Source organism: Polypterus senegalus, chromosome 5 (genome assembly GCF_016835505.1).
Source record: "Polypterus senegalus isolate Bchr_013 chromosome 5, ASM1683550v1, whole genome shotgun sequence".
NCBI classification, from domain to species: domain Eukaryota; kingdom Metazoa; phylum Chordata; class Cladistia; order Polypteriformes; family Polypteridae; genus Polypterus; species Polypterus senegalus.
This window is the reverse complement of record NC_053158.1, coordinates 60,522,893-60,545,812: the sequence shown is the minus strand read 5'-3', so window position 1 is coordinate 60,545,812 and position 22,920 is coordinate 60,522,893.

Here is a 22,920-nt window from a genome sequence, read left to right as displayed (position 1 = left end):
TCAAACCAAAAAAATGAGCAGTTGGTCATAACCCCAAAGTCAAAAAACAAATTACCAAGGCTCAATACTTGTAACAAAAATTGTAGTCAAAAAGAGATGACAGCAATTCAAAAACCAGTAAATATACAAATAACCAGAGCCAAAATTTTAATCTTATATCATAGTCAAAAAGCAGAGCTGGAATTTGTTAAATAATATTTCAAACAACAAAGGAATTAAAGTTTTAAGTTTTGGGTTGAATCCAATCAAGTACAACCAGTAAGTGCACGATGTGACTTTTATGTGTTACGTGTCGCACACTTCTATTTAACTTTTCCTAGCAATGACCTTGTCAACCATCCACAAATACTCCTCAAAATGATGGCATCCATACAAACAACAAAATGCTGTTGTGAGAGGATGCTATAGTACTCATTTTCAACATTGCTAAAAACATATCAAACCCCAAAATAAAGGTGGCCATTAGATTCCTTCACCTGTAAAACCTCTAAAACAAGGTCTAAATAATTTTCAGAGGTCAAAGTGCATTTTTAAAAAAATATGAGACTGATCATGACGAGACACCAAAAGTCAAAATGATTGTGTGACTGATTCAATATGTGAACCAAAAATCAAAGTCAAAAATTCATTACCCCGAAATATGTTACCAGAAAATGAAAATTAAGCTTTATCAAAAATTTTTTTTGAAAATATCCACACCTTTGGGCAGTAAAAAACATGTGACAGAGACTTAAATCCCATTGTGTCGATGATGTCATGTGACATGACTTTACTGAAACACAGTCTTTAGCAACAGATCATTTTACAACTACATAAAATGATGGCACCTGTTGAAAGCAGAAGTAACAATAAATTAAATGAACAAATCTTAAACAAAAATATGACCAGAAAATAAGATCAATTTTTGAATAATTTATACCATATATTCTCACGTATAAGTCGGGTCTTGAAACTCGAAAAATCAATCACAAAATCAGACCCCGACTTTTACGCTCGTTCAATAATGCGACTTACATTTTTTTTTTTTTACATCTTCTTGCCTCCTCTAATCTGCCATCAGTTTCTTAGACTCATTGAACTTTGTTGCAGCAGCACAGTTACCAATTTCTTTCGCTACTTCAGTGACATTTAATTTAAAACCAGCTTCATATTTTCTTCTGATCGAACATTTCATCGTAGATTAGGGATGCTCTTACAATAAAGCTGTATGAGGGTGTGAAATACAAAAAATACAAAACAGTGCAAACATTGCTTTGGAAATATTCAGGTATTACTGTGTGGTCATGTAGGCACGATAGTGAGAGAGAGAGAGGTTAAGAGCACACGCTGATACAGCGCATTGCTGCTCCCACATAGAATAAAAAGGCTGTGTGCTCCGGGGTTACTCTCTCAGGTGGGCGTTAGCATATTGTAATCTCTTGGACCAATAGAGTTTTCCACATTCAGCTTATACGACCAACATTATAAAATACCGGAAATTATACTGTAAAATCAACTCCTGACTTATCTGCGAGAGAACTTATCCACGAGTATATATGGTAGTTCAAAACCATTATACGAGGTGTGGCAGAAAAGTAATGAGACTGGCAACACTGCAAGCGATCTGGCAACGCTGCGCTGTTGTCCTTGATAGAGCACGTGTATCAGTACCCTCCCATAGCTCAGTGCGAGTTTCAACTCCTTCCGTTAACTACGTGATTTTTGTGACTGCTATTAGCGAAGTTGTGTTTTTGGTTGTGCGTCACGCAAAATGGAACAGCGGAATTTGGAGCATTAAATTTTGTGTTAAGCTTGGAGGATTTGGAATTTCAAGGGTCATTCGCGTGAGACCAGACATTGCAGACAAATGGATGCTCCATCATGACAGCGCCCCATGTCACACTGCCCTCTCCATAACAGAATTTTTGACATCAAAAGGCATTCCTGTGGTTCCCCAGCCCCCATATTCACCTGACCTCAGTCCGTGTGACTGTTTCCTTTTTCCTAAACTGAAAAATGTCCTCAAAGGACGTCATTTTGGGACTGTAGAAAACATCCAAAAGAGTGTAACGGACATGCTGAAGACCATACCGGTTGAAGACTTCCAGCGCTGCTACCAACAGTGGGAATAACGTCTCTATCGGTGTGTAGCTGCCCAAGAGAACTACTTTGAAGGGGATAACATTGATGTTTGAAAAAAATAAAAACTTTGGTAAATAAAAAATCAGTTTCATTACTTTTCTGCCACACCTCGTAAACAGTTATTAGGTTGCTCAGAAAAATTTACAACGCTAAGAAAAAAACATTAACTATTGTAACAGAAATACCCTGTCTGCCCTTATTGGGGATAGTAGTCTCTGAGAAACCAGGTTAACACACGTACTGTACATTTCTCCATGAGTAACATGGTTATGTGGCCAGGTAAGTACCACAATGAAAATTAAATCTGAAAATTATTTAGACCTTGTTTTAGAGGTTTTAAAGGTGAAGGAATCTAATGGTCACCTTTATTTTGGGGTTTGATATGTTTTTAGCAATGTTGAAAATGAGTACTGTAGCATCCTCTCACAACAGCATTTTGTTGTTTGTATGGATGCCATCATTTTGAGGAGTATTTGTGGATGGTTGACAAGGACATTGCTAGGAAAAGTTAAATAGAAGTGTGCGACACGTAACACATAAAAGTCACCTCGTGCACTTACTGGTTGTACCCAGTTGCACTGAAGGATTTCGTAGGCTCTGCACGTCCATTGCACTCTGTTAGCCTGCACATGTCTTTGCTTTGCACACGCATTCAGGCATCACAGGTGGAAAACAGTGGCAGAATCCACAAAGATAAATTTCCTGAGGCAAATACTCAAGTGATCACATTATTCCTGCTCATGGTTGAAACAGTCTTTCTCAATATTTCGGAATTTGGTAAATTTATGTTGATGAACTGAACAAAACATACTGATTTCAGCAGCACAGTCTCAGGACACACAGTCTTAATGCTTGATTTTGGATTTACTGTGGCCATTGATGATGTTTAAACTTTTTTAGTGCATTTTTTTGACATTGGAACATTTTGCCAATAGAACTCCACAAGTGGACGTGCCCATGTGAACAGGAGATTTAAAGAAACCAGGTTTCTGCTTTAAAACCTGGTTACACCCCTTACCTGGATTTGTGTATGCATGTAATCACACTCAGTAAATACAACTTTCTCTTTCTCATTCTTTGCCTAATTGTTTACAGAACATGGAAGAACATAGAGGGAAAAAATCTGACATGACCACCATTTGACTTTCTCCATATTTCATTTTAATTAAATTTTTCTATTAGACTGATGCTGTCATCCAAGACGACTTACAATATTTGTGTTACAATGAATTTCTTTTATTTTTCCATTTGAAGCACAGGTAGGTGAAGTCACTTGAAAATGGTCACATAGTAGTGGGATCTGAATCCACATCATCAGTACAGTACAGTCACAGAGTGAATTCACCAAAATAATGTATATACAAGATGCAGTAACACTACTGCATGTGAAACTTTTGAAATTAAAGTGTGAGCTTTGGCGTGATTTTAAAATTTCCGAAAGCATTTCTATTAAACTCCTAAATGCAAATGCCACATTGTGTGAAGGTCTGAGCAGTAGTTTGGCTGTTTTTTGTGTCGGCTTTAAAAAGTTAGAGCTTTGAAAGCTTGAGGTTGAGTAGATGGAGTAGAGCTTTGAGTTACAATAGCGACAGACGCACAAAGACACAGGTACATGGACACACATCTTTCTAATACTCGTTGTTTTAGGGCTATTAAAATATGAGGGACGTTCAAAAAGTTTCTGCACTTTCGTATTTTCATTGGAAACAGTGAAGGCAGGAGGAGTAGTAATTGGGCATTTGGTACGATGCTGGGAAAACTGCATCGCAAAGGAAGGTGACTATGTAGAAAAGCAGTGTAATTTGTTTTTGAAATTCTTAATAAATAGACTAAAGTACAGAAACTTTTTGAATGTCCCTCATATGTTTGCAGTCGAAAAACCCAAAATTGATGTTTTTATGAAAATAATGCTTGTGATATATATGAAATATATGAAAAATGGAAAAAGTATAACAAGGTATCTAAACTGCTCTTGAGATACTCAGACCCCTCCTCAGTTTTGTCTTTTATAAATAATCATTAAATAAATAATCATTAAGTGCATCAGCTTGTAACCCATTGGCATCTGTATGCTTTGCCAGATTTTGTGAATCCCATAAATGTTGTAGTATTTTACAAAGCAAAGATGGACAGACTAAAAGAAATCATTAAAAGTCTACATGTAGTGCATGTAATTATACCGTATGTTAACTGGACGTTTTCATGTTTTTCATTAGTTTAATTATTCTATAATATAAAAACTAATCACCAGACTATGGTAATGAGGACAGAGATGGGTGATACATGAACACCACACACAACCTTAAACTAATGGCCATATTTATTGTCTTAAATCACACATTCAATTACGAACTTCACTGGACTCTGTACACGTGACAATGATGACCTTATAATGACCCTATAATCATCCTCTGGCTGTATTTACTCACTTATATGCCTACTGGATGAGCTTGTACTCTCACTGATACTAGGTGGGTGATCTTGAGTAATTCTCCAGGCAATTCTCTCACTGATGCTATCTCTGTTATAAAAGAATGCTGAGCGTGAAAGGACCCCTATACAAACCTATAATATTAGAATATTAAGCTAATTTTTGTGAGAGCAGGCCATTCTGGCCAACAAGCTCATCCTTCCTATCCACTTACATTGTCCAAAATAACATCACGAAGAGGTCTGAAGATCTTTCTCTCCACTGCACTAAGTGGTAATTTTTTGCATGAGTCTATGGTTCTTTGCATGAAGAAAACCTTTTTAACATTTTTGCAAAATATGCCCTTAGCAGGTTTCCAAACATGTCCCCATGTTCTTGTTGCAGAACCTATTTTAAATTAACTCTTGGGATCTACTGTACTAATTAATTTGAAACATTTCAGTTATGTCACCCTCTTAATCTCTGCTTGCTCAGAATGAAAAAGTGTGTCTCTCCTCATAACTTTTAGCCCTGGAATCAGCCTAGTCAGTCTTCTCTAGACCATTTCTTGTGCTGATATGCCCTTTTTTGTAATATGGAGACCAAAATACACAAGTACCTTATATAACTCAAGTATAACCTCTCTTGACTTGTACTCCACACATCATGCTATATAACTCAAAACCCGATTAGCTTTCCATCGCTTCTGTTCACCATCTGGATGTAGATAGAAGTGACGTGTCTACTATGACTCCTAGGTCCTTGTCGCAAGTGGCATTTTTCAAATTGCCCTCCCATTGTGCACTCAAATCTGATATTTCTACTTCCTGTGTCTAATGCCTTACATTTACTTACATTATATTTCATCTGCCTTAGATCTACCCAAGCCTGTATGTTGTCCAAGTCCCTCTGGCACTTTAGCTGATTCTTCGTCATCTGCTCTTCCACATATTTTGGCATCATCTACAAATTCAACTAGGTTACTGCTCATGTTCTTGTACAGACCATATACAGCATTACATACCGGCACAGTAAAGTCAAGGCCTTAGGCAGGTTTGTTGGCCTTTCATTTCAGGTGTAGTAGAGCTGAAGGGTCTCCAGGGGGCACTGTACTCCAGCAACTCACCAGCAAGGTGGCCTTTTGAAGACGTTAGTGTGAGTTATTTGAGTTGTGTGTGAATTGTTTGACACCTGACGCCCTTCCTAATTATTCCACTACACAAATTGTCAGTCCCTCTTAGGGCTTTATTTTGTGTTCTGTTGTATCCTTTCATCTTTTGACTGTCTTTGTGTGTATTTGCATTGTAATATTTAATTTTAACTTATAAATGCTTTCCACTTTCTACTCACCAGTGTGTTAGCATCTCCCTCTTGGTCATAAAAGGCGTGTGACATGTTTCCACATTGTTGCAGTGGCCCTCAAAGATTATTTGGGTGCAGAAGCAGGTGGGTCTTCTTAACGGTCACCAACAGTTCCTGTAAAATGTCAAATTGGCTGCAGTAGTAGCATTGTTACGTGTAAAGAGCACATTAAAATTATTTCTTAAATTCTGACCGTCATGCAATTCTGATGTGCGTTGTTAAGGTTTTCTTTTTTGTTTCCCTGTAATTGCAGAATTTGTGCTTACCCTAAAGTATATCCTCTGTTATTATCCTCCTAATATATTGTCTGACCATTGACCCATTTTCATACTCAAATTCGGCTTTGATTTGTGGGGTACAGAGTGCATTGTATGTGCCTTAGGCACAAGAAATAAGTAAGTCCTTGAATCAGAGGACATAGTCCCACATAAATACCCACAATCACTTGCAGCTTTTAGTATTTTGGTTGTGGGATAAAACTGATAAACCTAAACAAAACCCCAAAGGGATTCTGGGAGGACCTGCAGACTCTACACTTGGGCTTCCATCCCGGTCACCTGAAACTGTGAGGCAGCATCACTAACCATTGTGAATATTTCTAATCTTATATCACAGCTCCAGTTGATTCAAAACTTTGCTGCAAGAGTGCTTACACGAACCAGCAACAGTGAGCACATCACACCCATCCTGCTTTGCCTTCACTGGCTCCCTGTGTCTTGCAGGATCGAATATAAAATTCTATCAATAATCTACAAAGCTTTAAATGGCCTTGCACCAGACTCCATCAGTGACCTTCTCCATCACTATGCTCCTGTTCGCCTACTGAGATCCTCTGATTCTGGTAATCTTGTTGTGCCTCACACTAACCTGTGACCGCAGGGCCCTCAGCTCCATAGCACCCAGACTATGGAATAACATCCCGATATTAATGAGATCTTCTTTCATTCTTTTAAAAGGCAACTTAAAACTCGCCTATTTAGGAAGTCTTTTAACTTAACTTAACATTCTGCCCTTTCTTTCAGTTTACCTCTCTGTCCAGGTGCGCAGGATAATTTGCGTGTCTGTTTTATCACAAATTAGGTTATTTGTTAGGTTTTTCTTTTAGTACTGAATTTAGTATTTTACTCTGGTTTATTGTCCTTTATTCTATTTAATGCTTTGTTATCTGTTTCATTGTTCTATTCAGGAAAACATTTGTATCCAATGTTACATATACCCTGCTGGGATTTGTTCCTGCCTTGCGCCCTGTGTTGGCTGGGATTGGCTCCAGCAGACCCCCGTGACCCTGTGTTAGGATATAACAGGTTGAAAAATGACTGACTGACTGACTGACTGATTTTCATACTGTTTGCTGTTGTCTAGCTTTGACTACCACCTACTTCTATTCAAGCATAAACTTGCATGGGAAAGGCGCTATATAAATAAAATGTATTATTATTTTTATTATTATTTGGCAAATGAGAAGGAAACTGGAGTTAAACTTAAAGCGCAGGTTATGACTGGTCCTGGATTTGAACCTGAGACCCAATAGCAGCAAGTCTGCAGCACTAACCAGTGTGTCACCCAGGAAGGTGTAAAGGAATTTAATTTATTATTATGGCTGCTGAACTTGAACCCTTGACAATCTAGCCCTGAGTAATACAGCTGGGACTGGGTCCAGACCTGTTTAATGGGCTCTTACATATTTCTGTTCTTTAGCATCTTATTACATCTTTTTCCCTTATGGAGGCACTGCTCATAAATTACATCGACATTTTCAAAGCAAAAAAGGAAGAGTGAGAACTGTGAGTCAGACATATAATTTTAAAGATCAGCCAAATAATTTTCGGTTCAGCCTTTTGTCAGATTCATGCAGGGAGCGGCAAGGACCACACTGACTTCCCATCAGGCAGTGAGAGATGACATCCAGTCTCTCTGTGGCAGGAGTCATGCTGTTCCTGGGTTAGTTAAATGATTGTGCTCATTACAGTATTTAGCCTCTGGCTTATTTCAGAGCACAAAGGATGCAAGTACTGACATCTCTTAGCCTATTTCTCCTTGCTTCCATTGGGACAGCACGGCAGGAGATAAAGGTAAGCTTCTCTCAGATGGCTGCTTTCCCCAGTGTGACAAGGTCTTCTCAAATGGCCAGCTTGGTAAGCAGCTGCTAAGAAGAAGCAGGCATGTGCTTCCACAAACTATGTACTGTTTCACGGACTGTATTGAAAAGGGAAGGCCTGTTCTTGTTTCATATCATTGAACCTTTTGGAGTACACATGACATTAAAGGTTTTTTTTTACAATTAGAATTTAACAAATTGTGTGTCAGAAGGTTGAACCTCTCGATGACAATAGGGGCTGTCACCACGAATCCTCGGTCCTTGTTAGTATAATTGAATTAATGGGAATGGGCATTGTTACAAATAACAGAACTGAGGAATTATGAAAAATTCATCCATTATCAAACTCTTTTAATCCATTTGAGGATCATGGGACAGAAAAAGACATATGAAAATTTTAAAGACAAATAGAAGTGGTATTTCCAAGGAATATTCCAGTCCAAAAGGATTTTTATATGTTACCTAACCCGTGTTGTAGTGAAGGCTGAGAAAATTTTTTAATCTGATGTACTTATGCAGAATGGAGCTAACAAAGTTTATGCTTGAATAGAAGTAGGTGGTAGTCAAAGCTAGACAACAGCAAACAGTATGAAAATCAGTCAGTCATTTTCCAACCTGTTATATCCTAACACAGGGTCACGGGGGTCTGCTGGAGCCAATCCCAGCCAACACAGGGCGCAAGGCAGGAACAAATCCCAGCCCACCGCAGGACACACACACATACACACACACACACCAGTATGAAAATGTCCATGAAAAAATATCTTGTTACTTATATACTCAAAACATGCAAAATACCTGCATTTTTTTGCTAATGTTAATTCAATTCATAAAGGGAAAGTAGCCCACAACCTGAAAAACCCTTTCACATGGGGTCATGGCCATGAGTCCTGGCTTAAATTCAAAAATGGCCTTAGGTAGTGGGCTACTTTCTTTTAACCAGTGGAATTGATTTAGCAATATTTTAGTAAAACAATGCATGCATTTTGCACGCTTTGAGTATATAACTGGGTGACTTCATGTGGTTTATGCAATATGAGTAACATGAGATTTTTTTCATGGATGTTTTGATGTTGTTTGCTGTTGTCCAGCATTGGTTTCTGCCTGCTTCCATTAAAGCATAAAAATTGTTAGCTCCGTTCTGCATAAAGAGATTAAAATTAGATTATGATTAGATTAGATTACATTTTTTTCCTGGCCATTACTACAAACCACATGAGTAAGTAACATTTAAAAAAAATATCATTTTTGGATGAAGTATTTCTTTAAAGTCATCACGGTGGTGCAGCAGTTAGTGCTGCTTTCTCACAGTTCCAGCTGACTAGATTCAGTCATGTTTTCCCTGTGTCAGTGTGGGTTTTCCTCCGGTTTACATTAACTATGGGGCTTTGCCCCCTGCTGGCAAACCCCTCTGCCTGTGCTACGTGCCAGCAACGCATCTCTGCCGCTTGCGTATGTGGATTTCACTTTCATCAAACAACAAAACTTTTAATTCTTGCGGATACGCCTATTTAATGGGATGAAACACTACTTTTTCCTGATGGCAACACAAATTAGACGATGTACAAGTCACCGATTTAAAGATTAAAGCCAAACAATATCTACTTACTTCTGTCATATCACCTATGTCTATATATTCAATCTCTTTTCATTTTTACCTTTTCATCAATATCGCATTGAATTTTGATTCTGTGTTTGGAATTATATTGTTACAACGCAAAGTATAACTGCCCTTGAGTGAAAATCGTTTCTTTCTCTCTACACGAACTATGTCTGATAATAGCATTCACACTCTGACTTAAAGTTTAAATCTGAACAATATATTCAATCTCTTTTCGCTGTTCCGTTATTTCACTGAGTAATAATTTTTATTTGTTTGCGCTAATGCGATGTTTCCTAAACCATTTTTTTGAGACTTTCAAATTTTCACACTTCCGTTATCTCTAACCTGCTCTGCATGTGCATTGCGCCGTTTTTGAATTCTTTATGATGTTCTACTTTGTCATCTACTCTTTGTCTTTTATTTCCGGCCCCAGGTGTGGTTAAATCTCTTGGAACAAAGTCACATCTCGCAGGACCTGAAAGTGTCTCTCTGAGAAAGTCACGTCTTGTCTCTCTTCCCAAGATTTTTTTATTATAGTAGAGAGATGTACTCTGTGATTGCCTGGTACCCTTTCTGTCTTCTGTCTTGCACTTAGTCCTGCTGGAATGAAAATGGCCTCCCTGTGATAAGGAGGTTTGAAAATGGATAGATGGGTAAATGAATGAATAATGTAAAATGAGCCTGCATGGATTTTTCTCTGGTGAGCTGTTTTTTATTCACTCATAGAGTAGACAAACGTGGTCACATGTGTGTGTGTCCCGTACATTCAAGTGTTGTCTCCTGTTTTGCTCCCAGTGATTTTGTGTGACTCTGAAATTTAAATAAGCAGGTTTACTGAATGGATGATTAAGGTCACTAAGAGAAATAAAGCCTTATGTTTCAACCATTGATGAGGCAGAAACAACAACTAAAGCTCAACCTGCAAAGGGCAGTGATTTCCTTGCTTTTTCACAGCTTTAAGTGAGTTATCTAGCAACTGTCAATAATTTATATGTCTTCTCTAAACAATTTAGCAGCAGGAGCCCCATGAACATATAGTGCAGAAGAGGCAAGGGCAGCAGCTACTCATCCAGGACTGCCCTGAGTTCCTTCTCATGGGACGCTCCAGGTGGTACTCTCCACCAAAGCTCTGGGCACCAGGGTATCATCACTCTTTGGTGGGATTTCAGCTTAGTGGCTTTGAGATGTTAGCTTTTCACTATTGGCTTCTCACCCAAGCACATTCATTAGAACATTAGAACAACAGAACAATCTACACGAGAACAACAAAGCTCGCCAGTCCTATCCACTTATTTCTTCCAAAAAAACATCAAGTCGAGTTTTGAAAGTCCCTAACATCTTACTGTCTACCACACTACTTGGTAGCTTATTCCAAGTGTCTATCATTCTTTGTGTAAAGAAAAACTTCCTAATGTTTGTGCGAAATTTACCCTTAACAAGTTTCCAACTGTGTCCCTGTGTTCTTGATGAACTCATTTTAAAATACAAGTCTCGATCCGCTGTACTAATTCCCTTCATAATTTTAAACACTTCAAGCATGTCACCTCTTAATCTTCTTTTGTTTAAACTGTAAAGGCTCAGCTCTTTTCATCTTTCCTCATAATTCAACCCCTGTAGACCTGGAATCAGCCTAGTCGCTCTTCTCTGGACCTTTTCTAGTGCTGCTCTGTCCTTTTTGTAGCATGGAGATCAAAACTGCACACAGTACTCAAGATGAGGCCTCACCAGTGCATTATAAAGGTTGAGCATAACCTCCTTGGACTTGAACTCCACACATCATGCTATATAACCTAACATTCTGTTAGCCTTCTTAATGGCTTCTGAACACTGTTGGGAAGTCGATAGCATAGAGTACACTATGACTCCTAAATCCTTCTCATAAGGTGTATTCTCGATTTTCAGACCTCCCATTGTGTATTCAAACCTAACATTTTTACATTCTATGTGTAATACTTTACATTTACTGACATTAAATTTCATCTGCCCAAGCCTGTATGCTATCCAAGTCCTTCTGTAATGATATAACGGATTCCAAATTATCTGCTAATCCGCCTATCTTGGTATCATCTGCAAACTTAACCAGCTTGTTACTTATATCCATCCATTATCCAACCCGTTATATCCCAACTACAGGGTCACGGGGGTCTGCTGGAGCCAATCCCTGCCAACACCGGGCACAAGGCAGGAAACAAACCCCGGGCACGGCGCCAGCCCACTGCACTTGTTACTTATATTCCTATTTAAATCATTTATATATATTAAAAATAGCAGCGGCCCTAGCACTGACCCCTGTGGAACACCACTCTTAACATCGGCCAATTCTTATAAGGTTCCTCGCACCATCACCCTCTGCTTCCTGTGTTTCAGCCAATTCTGAACCCATCTAAAACATCACCCTGAACTCCCACTTCTTTTAACTTGATGCCCAACCTCTCATGTGGCACCTTATCAAATGCTTTCTGAAAGTCCAGATAAATAATATCATAAGCTCCACTTTGATCATATCCTTTTGTTGCAACCTCATAGAATTCCAGCATGTTAGTAAAACACGACCTCCCTCTTCTAAACTCATGCTGACTGTTCAGAATAACTCCTGTCCTTGCCATGTGTTGCTCAATCTTATCCTTAATAATTCCTTCCATTAATTTTTCTGTGATGCATGTTAAGCTTACTGGCCAAAGCATACCGTGTGTGTGAACCTGCAGTTCATCTTGTCATGAGCTGGATTTCTATTGTGATATGTCAGGGATGCCAGGGGCGACGACCTGGCCGGGACGCCTTGAAGGACCGGAAGTGGGCGTGCACCCATCTGGGATCACGTGGGGACCGCCATCCTGGTTGCTTTGGGGGCCACGGGTAGAGGGCTTGGAAGCCCAACCCTGTAGGTACCCGTGGTCATCGCCAGGGGGCACCCCAATGCCTTGGGACCCTAGACCTCAGCACTTCCGCCACACCAGGAGGGAAGAAGAAGAGGGACACCCGGAGAGCTTCCGGGAGAACAGCTGGCATTTCCGCCACACTGGGGCGTTTCCAGGGAGGAATGCCGGGAATCACCTGGAGCTCATCCGGGAGCATAAAAGGGGCCGTCTCCCTTCATTCAAGGCTGGAGTCGGGTGGAAGAAGGACGAAGCAGAGAAAGAGTGGAGGCGGCCCGAAGAAAGGCAAGGTGTTGTTTGGCCAGGACTTTGGGGACTTGGGGTTTTGTGTGGCACTTATAATTGTAAATATTGTATAAAATAAACGTGTGGTGGTGACTTTTAACATGTCTGCCTGTCTGTGTCTGGGCCATTGCCACAGATAACACATTCTCAGTAAAGTAAAGCCTGTCTCCTGGTGGTCTACATCCAGCTCACATTCCCTTTTAGTCAAATGCTTGGTGAATTCTGCTTCCCAGTGGTGAGATCAAATAGCAATGTCCCAGTGAATGTTCAGCTGCCACAAGCCAGTTATCCCCATGGTCATGGGTGCCAAACTATTGTAAGCATTGGGAGGGCAAAAAACCATAGGCTGCCACAAAAATAATAATAATTCAGTTTAGCAGCATTCAATAGCCTACCATAAACAACACTAACTGCTTGCATTCAGAGACTGGTCATTGGCTTTACTTAGACAAAATTTAAAATTCTCATGTTTGAGGAACCTGATTTTCAATGTGCGGTAGAGTGGAGGTTTTGAATATTGGCTTAAAGGCCTTGTAAGTTACTTTGAACTTTTTTTTCTTATTATATGCTTCTAGGCAGCAGTGAAGATCAATAGTTAATGCTTCCCTGTCGCCTGTGTATTTAATAAGCTTCGACTTATATCAATAGCCTGATCTGGCCAGCATCCCTGAGTCCTTTTTTTTCTCTCTTTTTTTTTTTGCAGACAATTTTCTTGCCTTATAACTGGAATAACTGGTTTCATCTCTGCTAACATAATCACAGAGTTTTTTCTGATAACCAATTTTAAATATAATTAATTAAAGATGAGCCAAGAGAGTTTACCATTAGGACACTGGAGTAATGGCTGCTGAAAATGGGGCATTGCAGTCGTTAAAAATCAGTCATTTCAAGCAACAGTAGGCTTTTGCAACTCTAGTGATATCTCGACTATATTTAAACATTAGAAAAAGTAACATTTCTGTCAAATTTTTGGACTGATTTCAAACTTTTGAATGCTTGTATATATTGCTCATACACTTTGGATCAATTTAGATCTCATTTCTTATCTCATTTTTGTTTCTGTTAGTATTACTGTTAACATTTATATTTAATTTGTATTAATGCTATTTTGTTTTTAATTGTATTGCCGTTTATTGTATTATTATTTGGAGGTTTGCACATAACAATTGAACTCACCTTTAGGCTCAATAAATTGTGCTATGTCAATATATAAAAAATTAATAAATAAGACCCTGAACATTTCCAGCTACTCCCTGTTTCTCCTGACCCTGAATAAAGTCAGACTTTGAAGATTCTCACCAGTTGTGTTTGGCCTGCAGCTCACCTTGTGCCTCTCCTGCTCTTTAATGGCAGTGATCTGTGATTGTGCTCCGCCACAAACCCACGATGAAGTCGCTAGGCTTGACACGTTTGTATATCTTCATAGCCAAGACCACACACACATACTGATTACCTCAGTAATCATGGCAAGAGCATCCATCAGGGAATAAGTCAGGCCCACTCTGCCTCCTTTCACCAGAGTGAACATCTTCATTTTATTCATTCAGCTTTTACATGTCGCAGAGAGAGGGTGTTTTCATCAGCTTAATCAGTTCTTTTTCTGTGTCCATGTGATACAGAGCCAGACTGAATTTTCACTGCATTTTCTTGTGTTCATATTTAATATAATTGTTTATGCATTGCGTTGACTTAAATGGCAGGTTTCGGTGTCCTTTTATCGCACTAGTAACATGATGCGTTGCATCTTGTTGCACTCCATGATATTATTAAGTCCGCTGCTCCACTGTGCTCTGTACAAGTTGTGTTGCTGGACTTCATGCCATATTCTAAGATTTTTTAATTGGCATGTGTCATAAACGGCCAACACGTCCTGACTGTCTGCTATGTGCCTGAAACAGACAGTCAGCTGCAGTACACTATTATGTATTGTTATGCTACATTTTTCCTGTGGGACATCCTGTGGGTTCGCAGGATCCCCTCGAGGATACTTGATATCTGGATGTCTGTACACTGGTACTGTGAGTGCTGTGCAGAGTGGAGGCAGAACCTCTGTGTTTTTCCCAGTTGACTCTGGGGTTTGTCAGCGGTGTGTTGTTGCTCCTACTCTGTTAAATGCTTGTATGAACTGGGTGTTGGGCAAGGTCATGGGGTTCAGTGGCTGAGGGGCATCTGTTGGTGAAGAAAGATTCACTGATCTCGACTTTGCTGACAATGCTGTGAGCTTCATGGAGTCAATGGAGGCTCTGATCGGGTCGCTTGAGAGACTGAGCGAGGAGTCTGAGTATCTCGGCTTACAAGTGTCCTGGATAAAAACCAAGATCCAGGCCTTTAATGACCTCTTGGGCACAGCCATCAGCAGTGTCTGTTTTGCGGAGAGAGTGTTGACTTTGTTAAGAGGTTTACTTACCTTGGCAGTGACATTCATGTTTCTGGTGACTCTTCCTATGAAGTCAATAGACGGATTGGGAGAGCATGGGGTGTCATGAGGTCGCTGGAATGGGGTGTGTGGCGCTCCCCATATCTATGCAAATGGACAAAGGTCCAAGCCTTTAGAGTCCTGGTGTTTCCTGTCTTGCTATATGGTTGCAAGACATAGACGCTATACAGTGACCTGAGATGAAGACTGGACTCCTTGGTACTGTGTCTCTCCAGAAAATCCTTGGGTACCATTGGTTTGACTTTGTGTCGAATGAGTGGCTGCTCATGGAGTCCTGAATGAGGCACATTACCTGCATTGTGAGGGAGCGTCAGTTACGGCACTACAGCCATGTGGCGCGTTTCCCTGAGGGTGACCTGGCTCGTAAGATCCTCATTGTTGGGGACCGGAGTGGCTGGACCAGGCCAAGGGGTCGCCCACGTAACACCTGGCTGCGGCAGAGAGAGGGTCATTTCCAGAGGGTGGGACTGGACCGTGCATCTGCCTGGGGGGTTGCAAACTGGGATCTCGAGTTGTTTCGTCGTGTAGTGGGTGTGGCAACGCAGTGTAACAGTGCATGCTCCCCAACTTGACTTGTTTATTTTCCATATTTAGTCTCTGAGTGGGAGTTCAGATATACAGAATGTACGTGAGGACAGCAAGGAGGAAAACCAAGTTTTACATCCCAAGGAACCCAGATTCAGTTTTCAGCCCAGATCACTATCTGGTTCTTCGTATCGTGAAATAAAGAGTTATATAGGCGCCTGACCCAGCACAGATTCACACTTAGGCACATGTCAAACCCAAAAGACTTTAATTTTTTTTTCACCTGTGGGGCACGTCTTCCCTGTAAACCCCACAGGCATAACACTTTCCCCAGCACTTAATAAAAACAACCAAACCTTCTTCTGGCACCACCACTCTTCCCAGGCAACCTTGTCCTCTTCTTCCTGATTCTGGCCCTGAGTGGTGGTTGCCGGCCCTTTTTTATAGCCCACCCGGAAGTGCTCCAGATGCTTGATCACCTGCATCTGATTGCACCTCCAGCTGGGGCTGTAGAGTTGTCTAGCTGAGCTGTGGAATCCATGCAGCACCCCCTGGCGGCCACCCCAACTCCCAACTGGTCTGTTGAGGACGTCATCTCCCATGGAACCCTGCAGGAAGTTGAGACATCACTGCCGGCCTGGGAGGCTGCCACCAAGCGTCGCGGGGGAGGTATTGAGTTGCCTATTGCTGCTCCCCCGGAACATATGCAGCAGGGGCAACCTGGCCGGGCATGGAACCCGGCTGCCTGCCACAGTATGTACAGTGCAGGTGAGTTTCCTGTGAGATGCACATTCAGCAACCTGGCATAATTAATGGCCCATCCATGTGTGCACGAGTGTGCCAGCAATAGAATAAGGTCTCATCTAAGATGCATTTTGGACTTTCACCTGATTCTGCTGAGGTACTGTTTACTAGTTTAGGCTGTAGTGAACTAATTGAGCCCAATAACTGGATAAAAGGTTACAAATGGATAATAACCGTTTTCTGTCTGTATGGGTTTAGATGGATTAAGTGTGAAACATGATCTTCTCTGAAGATCTAAAACCCTATTGACTGCTCAGTTGTAAGCCTGCACCTGATAGGTGTTGCTCAGTATTACTTTTGAAAATCTCTTCCAGTAATTTACTTGGGATAATGTTGTGTCCTTCTGTTCTGACAAATACTTTCTGACATTTTTTTATGATGATGATATAAGTTTTGAAGGAATTTAATTATATTTACTTATCAGGGTGCTGGAGAATGTGTCGCGTGTTAATTAGTGCAGACAAGTGAGAAATTCACTGTACTCTGTACACCTAATAAGAATGTCCCTATAAACCCCTAAAACCTGAACCTTAATAAAATATATTTTCATGTTTCTTTATAATGCTATTGAAGGCAAATATTTGTTAGGCCTATGAGATGTTTTCCATGGATTGTATCAGATCTTTATGGTGTTGCATTTCAAGTTTTCAAATAATTCTCATTTGTGGGCTTCAAAAGATTCACATAAAATAAATCAGATTGGACTTTTGGGTTTCTGTCTTTCCTTTGTGTATACGCGTGCCTGCTATACACTGGCATCCTGTGTAGCGCTTTTTCTTACCCTGTACTCATATATATAAAATCCTAAGCCTAAAAGTGCAACGATTTTATGTCACTTTTTTGTCATGCTTTAAATCGGGCTTATTGTAAAATCTACATATATATGTTTGGTATCATTTTTTTCAGAATTTATTGAACTTTAATGTGCTGTTGTTAGATTTTCAGATTGTTATTTCGTTTTTAAATTATATGCTAAAAAATATCAAGAACTCATGTCCCACAAGATGAGACTTTGTACCAAGAGATTTAAGCATGCCTGGGGCCGGAAATAAAACACAAAGAGTAGGACAGCTGCTGTACAGGCTTTTAAATGTTCGAAGTGCTGTGCGAGATGCTGAGCCTGCATCACGGTAGCAGCAGCAAGCCAGCAGCTGATCGAGCAAAGAGGAGGTTAAAAAAAAAAAAAACCTCATTCAGCCCGTCCCTTCACAACGTGAGCAGCAGAGATATGAAGTGGGGGGTTGGCGAGCAAAGCGAGCAGGGATGAACCCCCTAGTGTGTGTGTGTGTGTGTGTGTGTATATATATATATATATATATATATATATATATCTATACTAATAAAAGGCAAAGCCCTCACTCACTCACTCACTCACACTCACTCACTCACTGACTCATCACTAATTCTCCAACTTCCCGTGTGGGTGGAAGGCTGAAATTTGGCAGGTTCATTCCTTACAGCTTCCTTACAAAAGTTGGGCAGGTTTTATATCGAAATTCTACGCGTAATGGTCATAACTGGAAGCAGTTTTCTCCATTTACTGTAATGGAGATGAGCTTCAACGCCGTGGGGCGGAGTTTCGTGTGACATCATCACGCCTCCCACGTAATCACGCAGTACATAGAAAACCAGGAAGACCTCAAAAAGCGCTGAAGAAAACATGCATTATATAATTGAGAAGGCAGCGAAACAATAAGAAGCGAAGCGAGTGACATATACAACCATATTCATGAGTTCTGCTACTGAAACAAAGCACGATGTAAACCTACACTTTAAATTAAGTTCATAGACAGGCTGCGCTGGCGTTTGTAATTTAGTGCCTGCCCATATAAGGCCGTCCGTCAGCGGCAATCCAATAGCAAACTGCCACGGGTAAATATTCACGGGTGAAGGACTGTGCTTATGGAGAGGAAGATGAGATGGTCAGGGTGGTGTTTGACACAAACTCAGCGAAACTGCGAGAGAAAGTTTTAAGTGCCAGGACTAAGGTAACATTAAATACAGCCATGGACATAGCACGAGATGGCACCAGCACAGCTGGGAACCTTCGATGCATGTACACCGAGTGGCTCACGTGAACTGACGAGTGCACAGATAAAAGGCAACAGTTCCAAAGAGCGCTGAACAAAACCGAATTACACAATTGAAAAGGCAGCAAAAATATGAAGCGTCTCATACATACAAGCATATTCATAAATCCAACTACTGCGGAAACAAAGCACACGTTGGAAAAAGTCTTGCTAAAGGAAGACAGTGTAAAAAACCCATGCATGCAGTGTGTCAGGTCTCAGATAAAGAAGAAGACGAGCTGTTTATTGATGCAGTAAGAAACGAATCGATGAATGAAACCTGTCATCTTTACAACGATTGACAAACACGGAATGTAACTTGAACACAACACATCCTACAAATACGAACCTGATTGAAAGAAATAATGATAATCAAATCCTTGATGACAGCAACACTCAGTAACACTCACAAAACAAATACTGTATATTGACAGTCATGTTACGTTATTTTTAAAATGTTCCCTTTTCTTTTCTAGCTTTTTAACACACTACTTCTCGCTGCAATACGGGTATATATATATATATATATATATATATATCCCGATCTACATACTCGAATAATGGATACTTTATTCGCCATCAATGATTGTTTTGGTAAAGCCATACTCAGTGTATTCATTAGATGAACGGTAAAAAGTAAGAGCGAGGGAGGATGACTTATTGAGGCATGCAGGCTGTAGTGCGTCAACTCTATCTGAATTGCGCGATCACATTTGAAAAATATATCTTTTCAAGTTCTATTTAGTCCATATGTGTCAAACTCAAGGGCGCGGGCCACATCCGCCCGCGTGTAATTATATCCGCCCGAGATCATTTTATATACTGTATTATTGTTATTAAAGCCCGGTATATCCTCCTGACTACCAGGAAAAAAAATATTGTCCAATCACATTTTTTTTTTAAATTCTCTAATCTTTGTAGGGTAATTAGAATACTGAAAACATTTTTTCAAAAAAGTTTTTATTTTCCAGATATCATGTGTCCACAACAGTGGACATCGGAACGCCATACATGTGAAACTGAATCTTGATGGCAATCAGTTAGTGCCAAAGAAAATACAAAAAAGTCAACATAAGAATGAGTTTAACATCCATAACTGTCAATCATAACTTTTGTTTGTCTGTTTTATTTTGCTTTGTTGTGCTTATTTGGTATGATACTTCAAAAGCAATTCCCTTCTTGGAAACACAAAGGAATACTTTGCACTTCGTGCACATCACATATGTTTTGCTCTTGCAGCCAGATCTCGACACCTTGATGCATGTGTTTGTCCACCATCTCTGGAAGATGGATGGCGCCATAGTGTCTCAGAGCTGCATTTGGCTGCCGCTTCCACTTTTGACGCGGGGAGTGTAGTCATCTTCGCTGTCACTTGCGATTCCTGCTTGAGCCGGTAATCAACTCCTCACCAAGGAGCAGTTTGAAGTCAAGGAACTTCAGTGGTTTCTTCCCCAGAAACTGGCAGTCACTCTTATACTGAAGCCACGAGTTGGTGATTGCCAAGTCAAAAAAGTGGAATACTGCACGCACTGTCCATTTCCGAGTAGAGGCCATCCTGTAGAAACTCAACATTCGGTCAACCAAGTCCACACCACCCATGTTGGTGTTGTACTCAGCAATTGCCAGTGGCCTTGACACCTGGACAAACCTTTTGTCTTTCTTGGACCATCTTCTGCGTGTGTCCTGAGGTTCAATGCCATAGGCAGAGGATGCCATGACAACTGGCTTGTTGTCCAACCACTTTATGACAGCAAGTTCAGGAGGGTTTCGTCTAACTACCATCTCTGATGTCCCTCTTCCTTTCTTTTGAAGGGCTTATCCCTATGATCTTGCACTCCTTTGGAACCCTGTTATTCATGAGGGTTCCAGTTCCTGTCAGCCCTTTTGTCATCAGGGTGTCGAGGAGGTTGACCGTTGTAAAGAACCTGTCAAAGAACAGGTGGGTTCCTTGGGGAACAGACTCTGCCAAATGAAGAACAGCTTGTAGAGAAAAACACAATTAAAATGAGTCTCAACTGTAAGAGAAAATAAGTTATTTTTTTATAAAACCAACTCAAGGTGTACTTTGGATTCTTGCTCCACAGTGGACGCCGACTGGACTCAGATGTGGACTGTTCTGCTTTGTCTGACTCCTCTGCATCTGCTTGCCCTGCCTGAATTTCATCCTCAGAACTCTCTGAATCATTTTCCTCTGCTTCTGCCTCAAACACTGCATCTTGATCTTCTTCATCAGACAACTCAATATCTGAGTCTCCATCAACAATTCGCAGTAAAATCTCTCTGCTTCTGAGAATGAATCCCTTTCTTGTCATTTAAAAAAACAGAACAAAGTGGAGGAAATAACTACAAATGTCCACTACAGAGGACATTTTTTTAACACTTAAATACTACACTAAAATACAGTTAAAATTATTCAGACAATGTTTAAATGTGTTGTTAAAAGACTTACATTAAATATACCACCAACATTTCAAGCCAGAATTTGCTCAATAAAAAGTACAATGCACTTACTTTTCCTCTTCCCATAAAATGTGCCTGCAGTGATGGACGCCATTTTCCTTAATGAAAAAGAGAAAGGTACCAAAGCCCCACCCCTTCACATTTGGCATCATTGAAAAGCCCTAAATGTCCTCAGTAGATGGCAAAAGGAGTTAATTCAGTAGTATGCAGTGGGTTGGAGATATTCAGGTTTACATATGTCCTCCAGAGAGGACAAATTTGAACTACTGGTAGTCAGGAGGATATGAAGCGCTGGTAACACAATAAACTACAGATCCCATAATGCAGCGCTTCAGCTGCCTTGCCGAACACTTACCGCGTTAATCAAGTCTAGCTTATGATGCTGCAAGTTATTGCGAAGCTAGCTCACACGATGCTGAGAGAAAAGTTGATTCTGAAAATAGAGCCTTTAAAAACCGATGGGAGGCTGAGTATATGTTTACTGAACCCGTGTGTCTCATTTGTGGAGCTAATGTGGCTGTAATTACAGAATTTAATCTAAGACGGCACTATGAGACAAAACATCAGGGTAACCTGAAAGACCTGAATGCAATGCAGAAGATACAGAAAGCAGAAGAATTAAATAAGAATCTGACACTTCAGCGGACGTTTTACCGTGCACAATCACAAAGTGATTTCAAGTGAAGCTGCTTTTATGGGAGACACAAATGCACCAGTGCACCTTGCCCCACTTTCCCTGTTGCCAAGTAATGTTAAACCAAGTCGTCACTACGGTGTTCCCAAATACGCACTTTGCTGATAAACTGAGCGCACTGAGTTTGCACGGCGCTTTGGTGACTTTGAAGAACAAAAAAAGTCCGTCTACATGCGGCTCGAACCTTGTGCATGTTTGGTAGCACATATCTGTGTGAGAAGCTCTTCTCAGTGATAAAGACTAACAAAACAGCACACAGGAGTCGCCTCACTGATGAGCACCTGCAATCCATCCTGAGAATCTCCACAACACAGAACCTCACAGCAAACAGAAACGAACCTGAATGATGCCAGGCGTCCAGCTCAAAAATGACATATGAGCAAAGACAACTGAATGATTTGATTTGTTATTGCTGAAAGGAACACATTTTATTTATATTTCCAGGTTTTGTTATGCAGCATGTTCATATTTGAATTTGTATAATTTTGACAGGATATATTTTTATGGAGAGCAAAATCTTTTGGGATATTTAAAATCTAAGTTTATTTTTATATAAAATTACATAAGAGTAAAGAAATTTGAATGTTTGTTCTTTTAACGTTTACTTTATTTCTAACTTGTATAATTTAGACAGGATATATTTTTATGGAGAGCAAAATATTATAAGTTGTTTAAGGTTTGAGTTGATTTATTCAGGAATAATATTCCTGTCTGTTTTTACCATTCCTACCAAAGATATTTCTGTCGACTAAATAAAAATTCCTTCTATTTAAAATTTAAATAGAACTTGAACAAATATGATAGTTCATAATATCCACGCAGACTTGCACGTAAGAGCGGTGTCATCCGTTTTAACAAACAGCGTATTGCACTGATACGAAATAGCTGTGTGTGTATATATGTAGATATGTATGTATATGTATATATATGTTTATATATGTAGATATATATATATATGTGTATATATGTGTATATGTATAGATATGTATATATATATATGTTTATGTGTGTGTGTAAATATATATATATATATATATATATATATATATATATGACAGCAACACTCATCACTCACAACAGTGACAAGCGCGGGTATTCTGCTAGTACACTAATAAAAGGCAAAGCTCTCACTGACTCACTCACTCACTGACTGACTCACTGACTCATCACTAATTC